The sequence below is a fragment of the Meleagris gallopavo genome, chromosome 5 (assembly GCF_000146605.3).
Source record: "Meleagris gallopavo isolate NT-WF06-2002-E0010 breed Aviagen turkey brand Nicholas breeding stock chromosome 5, Turkey_5.1, whole genome shotgun sequence".
Classification (NCBI taxonomy): Eukaryota; Metazoa; Chordata; class Aves; order Galliformes; family Phasianidae; genus Meleagris; species Meleagris gallopavo.
In genome coordinates this window covers 39,665,905-39,671,904 of record NC_015015.2, presented here as the reverse complement: position 1 = coordinate 39,671,904, position 6,000 = coordinate 39,665,905, and positions in this window count along the sequence as shown.

The window sequence follows — 6,000 nt, the reverse complement described above, 5'->3', positions numbered from 1 at the left end:
AAAAAAAAATTGGTGTGTTCAAAATCTGTATTCCAGAACTTGAGGTAAAACTACTGAGTTAATACGCAAGCCCAGAATCCTGCTATTTTCCATGTGTTGAAATTGATGGAACTAACATCCTGAATAGTAGATTCTTATTTAGTCTGTGATCATATGGAAATTGTTCCTAATTGTATGAAGACAAACTACTCATAGAATGGCTTGGGTTGGAAGGGACCTTAGGAGTGGTTTAGTTCCAGTTCTCTTGCCAAGGACAGAAACAGCTGCCACTAGATGAAGTTGCCTTAGCTGGGGGCCTACAAGCAAGTATCTTAGGGATACAGAGGCTGAAAATTTGTACATTGGGTTTTTTGGCCTTTTGTAGTGAGAAGAAGCTGAAATAAATTTTTCCTTCCTTGTTGCATGCAGCCCTGAGATTTTGGCTGGTAGGACTGGAGGAATAGTGGCTGCAGCTGGTGTGCAACTGTCAATTTAGAGAAGCAGTTCCTACTAGATGTGAGCAAAGTGTGAAGAAAAAGTAAAATGAGGCCGTGAAAGTCAGTTGGGGCAGTGTGCTGTATACGCTTCTCTTTTACTAATGATCTCAATGGAATAAAAAAAGAGGACTCTGATAGGAAGTGCAGCTTTTGTGTTGATGACGAGGTGGCAGGAGTGCTGTGAACAAGTCCTCTTCTTGGAAATATAAAGTTGTGGTTTTGCGCACACACAAGGTATCTTCATTTTATAGCTATGATAGATATGAGTATCAAAGTTGACTTGTGAAATGGAACAACTCTGATTTAAAAAAAAAAAAAAAAGGCTTTCTGGCAAAGCACAGAAAATGTGCTAAGGCACTGCTACAAATGAAGTCAGTGGGACTTTTATCCATGGTTTGCTGAAAGGCTGAAATCACCAGAATAAAGAACAAGAGAAAACCAAAACAACCAACCAAAACCTGAACATACAATTATACAATTGCAGGACTTGTTCTTACCGCTTTTACTCATACAAGTAGTTTCACCAATTTCCAAAGCTTACTCCATATGATTAAGCATTATTTCCCCCAAAGCTTAGGTTGCAGTGCTAGTTTCTTAATCATTTTCAAACATAAAGGTATTTAGAAACAGACCTTTCTCCTGTTGAGGTAATGAACAACGCTTCTTCCTTATTTCAAGGGTCCTTTAATCTTTCCAAGGCCTTTTTAATTAGAATCAATTATTTAGTATTTGTACAGTACGTTGAAAGTACACAGTGCTAAGTAAGTGCTAAATGTTCTTATTATTCATCTCATTATTATTTTTTACGTTTCCCATAAAACTAGTTATGTCTTATCAGTTAAGCTCCTCAGTTCTCGAGGAAAATAAACTTAGAAAATACTTTGACTTTTTTTTTGTTAAGGCATTGTAAATTAATATTACTATTTATTGCAGCAGTGGTGATATTCAGTGAGCACAAACTGAACCAAAACAGAGACAATCTGTAGCTTCACTTCTTTAAGAGACTGTATACTTGAGAATTGCCATGCTGAACTGGATCATGATCCTGATGTTTGCAAGCACGTAAGAGTAAACTGTTCCCTTTAGACTCACTAGCATTGAACGATACACATGTAAACTGATTTGTCCTTGGAAAATGATAACTGCTCACTTTACCCATAGTGTTGTCAGTTACAGGAAGAGGTATAGGAAAGTGAAAAGTCAAAAGTAGAAAATCTTTCTTGCAAGGCATTTGTGTTATCCTTGTGCTTTATAGGTGTTTCAAGGGATGAGCACTTCATCTAATGCTGTTACAGTTAATTACATTTTGTACAAGTGCAATATACCAGTCATTTGAAAAACAGTGCTTTTGAATCCTTTCAAATATCTTTTCAAATCTTGTTAGGATAAAAGGAAGACTAGTGTTCTTGAGTACATGCTTGTTGCGCTATTGAAATGGCCTCTCATACTCAACCTATGAAGGATCAGCTTTCATCATCTATAATGACCGTACCTTTCCCAAGAGGAGGCTAGCTGCTTGTAAAATTTTTACTTCTTAAAGTAGGAAGGTGGCATAACAGACAACAGAACAGTATTTAGGCAAATTTAAACATCGAAGCATAGCTATTCAGAGCAAAGAACATGGTGAAAGGAAGCAATGTAATCCATGTACCTGTGCTAAAATATATCTTTAAAACATTTTTTGTTGTTGATAGTTCGTCTTCTTTTTTAATTACGCTCTTTCAATTGTCCCATTTTATATGCATTATTTTCTGGTCTACTTTAAGATTAAGTCGGTAAGATCTTCATTTTTTTTTTCCGCTACCACTGATCAACATTGTTTGTTGCAGCACTGTATGATTAAGACTCAACAATCAAACTTTCTGTATTATTTATTTCTGGCTAAAATAAATCTTTGACTGGATAAGATTGGTAGAGGGATTGACTGAGGTAAAAACAACTATAGATCCTGGAATTAATGTCCTGGTTACTACACAACTGCATAAATTGTAGAGTTCCTCTGAGATTCCACTCCTTTCTACAGTCCTTTCCTTCAGCATTTTCTATTCAAAATGTAGCCCTTCAAGGCAGGGATAATCAGTAATATATAGCAATACCAAGCTTAGTGTAGTTGATTATATGGCCTAAACTTCATATTTCCTCCTGAAATGCACAGACCATAAAGAAATGTGTATGAATCGTGACCCTAATGTGGAAACTGTGGGAGAAAATAAAAGAAACACACTTTTGGATAGTTCAAATATCACAGTTCTGACCATGCAGAAACTGAACGCTGAAAGAACAGTGCTTTAGCAGGACTTCCTAGATCTAAATAAATTCTTAGCAAAATAGGGTAATGAGATTAAAAAGAATTTAAGAAGAACTCAGAAGTTAAATTTTACTGGAATTGAAACAAATGTTTGAATAAAGCAGCACTCTCAATGAGCCTGAAGTGTGTGCCAGCAGAGTAGAAGACAAAATATGTTTATAACTCATAGTACACAGTTTTACTGGACATATTTTTTAGTTAGTATCCACTGTAGCATCCATATTACCTGTGTGAATACAGTTCAGAAAGGTGAGGAGTGCTGTCTTTCAGGTAAAAGTGAAATATACAGAAAAGAAGGGGATATTTTTTGAGCAATGACACATTTCAATTATTTTCCTCCATTTTGTGCGTCACCAGATGTCTGGAAAGTAGTCTTATATACAAAGTTACTTTTTTTTTAATTTCACACTATGGAAAAACACAGTGAAAGTTTCTCACATTATCATCTAGGTGGTTTTAGGAAATAGAATTATCTCTTTATAATGTGAAGAAAATGTTCTGTATAGACAGTCCATCATACCGAAGGAAAATAGAGGGGGGATTTGGGGGTAGGGAGTAGAAGTGAAAAGATCATGAGCAGATGTTCTGAGTGGCTTAGGAAAAAGCTAGAGTCCTGGGGCTAAGGGAGATGTTGAGCAATATTGTGTAATTATGTCCCATGCATATTTGAAAGATTTTAATAAAGAATATTGAGAACTGAAGGAGTTAATTAAGGGAATGCCAGCCTTTAAATGTCCTCAAAGCAGGTAGTTTACAAGGAGCTTTGTACCATTGCAAAATTATTTAATCCAAAGTTTCTGTCATGAATACTGAACACGTCATACTGAAAAATGAAGTGTCAGCATTTTATCTTTGGCATAAGATTCCTGTTCTTACTTTGGAAAGTAAAATGTCCTCAGAATCCTTACTATCTTGGTCGTTAAGGCTTAGGTTATATCCTTCTTCCCAAAGACATGAAGATAAATATTTCACCTGTAAACTCATGATTTATAAATGCCAGTAGTAGAATATCTGACAAAACTGTGAGAGGGAAAGTTAGGCTGGGTAATTGAATCCTATTGGGAATAAATAAATAAATAGACCCACAAATCAGTATGTAGTCAACACTAGAAGGAAGAGATGCCATCCAGAAGGACCTGGACAGGCTGGAGAAGTGGGCCCATGCCAACCTCATGAAGTTCATCAGGACAAAGTGCAAGGTCCTGCAATTGGGTCAGGGCAATCCTAAGCACAGATACAAGCTGGGCAAAGAATGGCTTGAGAGAACAGCCCTGAGGAGAAGGATTTGGAGGTGTCAGTTGATGAAAGACTCAACATGAGCTGACAGTGTTCTTTCGCAGCCCAGAAGGCCAACCATATCCTGGGTTGCATCAAGAGAAGTGTGACCAGCAGGTCAAGAGAAGTGATTCTGCCCTTTTGAAACCCCATGTAGAGTATTGTGTCCAGTTCTGGGGCCCACAACGTGAGAAGGGTATCAAGCTACTGGAGTGTGTCCAGAAGAAACAATTAGAAGGCTTGAGCACCTCCCCTACAAAGACAGGCTGAGAGAGATGGGGCTCTCCAGTTTGGAGAAGAGAAGGCTCTGAGGAGACCTTACAGCGGCCTTCCAGTACTTGAAAGGGGTCTACAGGAAAGCTGGGGAGGGACTTTTTATAAGGGTATGTAGTAACAGAATGAGGGGAAATGGTTTTAAACTGGAAGACTGTACATTTAGACTTGATATTAGAAAGAATTTATTTACTGTGAGGGTGGTGAGACACTGGAATAGGTCACTGGAAAGGTTGTGAATGCTCATACCCTGGAAACATTCAAGACCAGGCTGGAAGGGGATTTGAGCAACATGGTCTAGTGGGAGGTGCCCCTGCCTACAGCAGGAGGGTTGGAACTGTGTGATCATAGAAGTCTTCCCAACCCAAACTATTTCATGATTCTATGATAAATTTGTTTGATCTGAGAATAAGTGTGAAATTATTTAACAGAGTTACTGTTGAGAATGAAGGTCTGGTAAAAATTCTCAGTGCTATCAGCTGGGATGATCATTCTACCACATTTTTTTTTCTTGGCAAGATTGAATGGTTTTGAACTGGACAAAGTGGTGTATAAGGGCTTGGGATGGTAATTTGTGGGGTATTAAATATGTAGCAGGAATAAAGAGATGATTTATAGACTAAGAAACCTAGGAAGTAGGCAGCTGATGCTGACCCCAGAATGGCAATGGCATTTTTGCTTACGTTTATAGCATAGACCAGGTTAATCTGAAGATAAACCATGTTTGTTTTTTTAAACACCAAGTTTTGTTTATTGTCTTTACTGGTATGTTAAGCTGAAGAAAAAATGAGCAGAATTGAACCATGTCAGTATCAAAAGCTGAACAGGAAGATGAAAATATCACTGATTTCTAACCACCTTCATTGCAGCACCCATCACTTCTTCTAATAACTTTAAGTTATTAATGCTTAGAGCATATAGTTTCTAATCACAGATTCCTAAAAGGCATATCTTAAGAAAGGCCACTCTTTGTTGCAACTGTTAATTTTCTGTTCCAGTGCTCCAAATGGCTCAGTACATGGAGCAGACAGTCCAAAACATCCCATTCATTTCCAAGGCACAGTAATTTTTATATTAGAACTTCCATAAGGAGGTACTGTGCTTGCCTCTACTCTTTTAGCTAGAGATATTCTGATATAGACTGGCAGCTCAGCTCTCAATCCAAATAAGATCTGAACTTTTTAATAGTCTCAGTTTGGGAAGAAAGGGTTGGATAATAGGATTCAAGGTCAAGGAAATAGGATTCTTGGCAATTCCTGCTTCTGACTGAACTGGAAATATAACGATAAGGAACTTTATTGTGGTGTTTCAGCATTTCTGCCTCCACTCCTGCACAGAAAATTATCCATGGAGGATGGAACTTCAAAAATGCCTCAGGATATGAAGGAGGGAGATGGAAACCCTGAGCTATGGATAGCTATCATCAGTGACTGAAGTTTGCATACAAACATGGGACAAGAATGACAAGAGCATGCACCTATTTTAATTCAACAGAAATATGCTGGATTAGGAGTTTTCCAGAGGGATAAACTGAAGAAAAGTGCCAATGGTTTGCCAGAAAACAGGAAATGGCTGAAAAGCTAAGACATCTGGGGCTGGAGAAAGTTTTCTAGAACTTTCAATTTACCTTAAATCTATTTGTACTTAGAAAGCTCTACAGAGATCTTG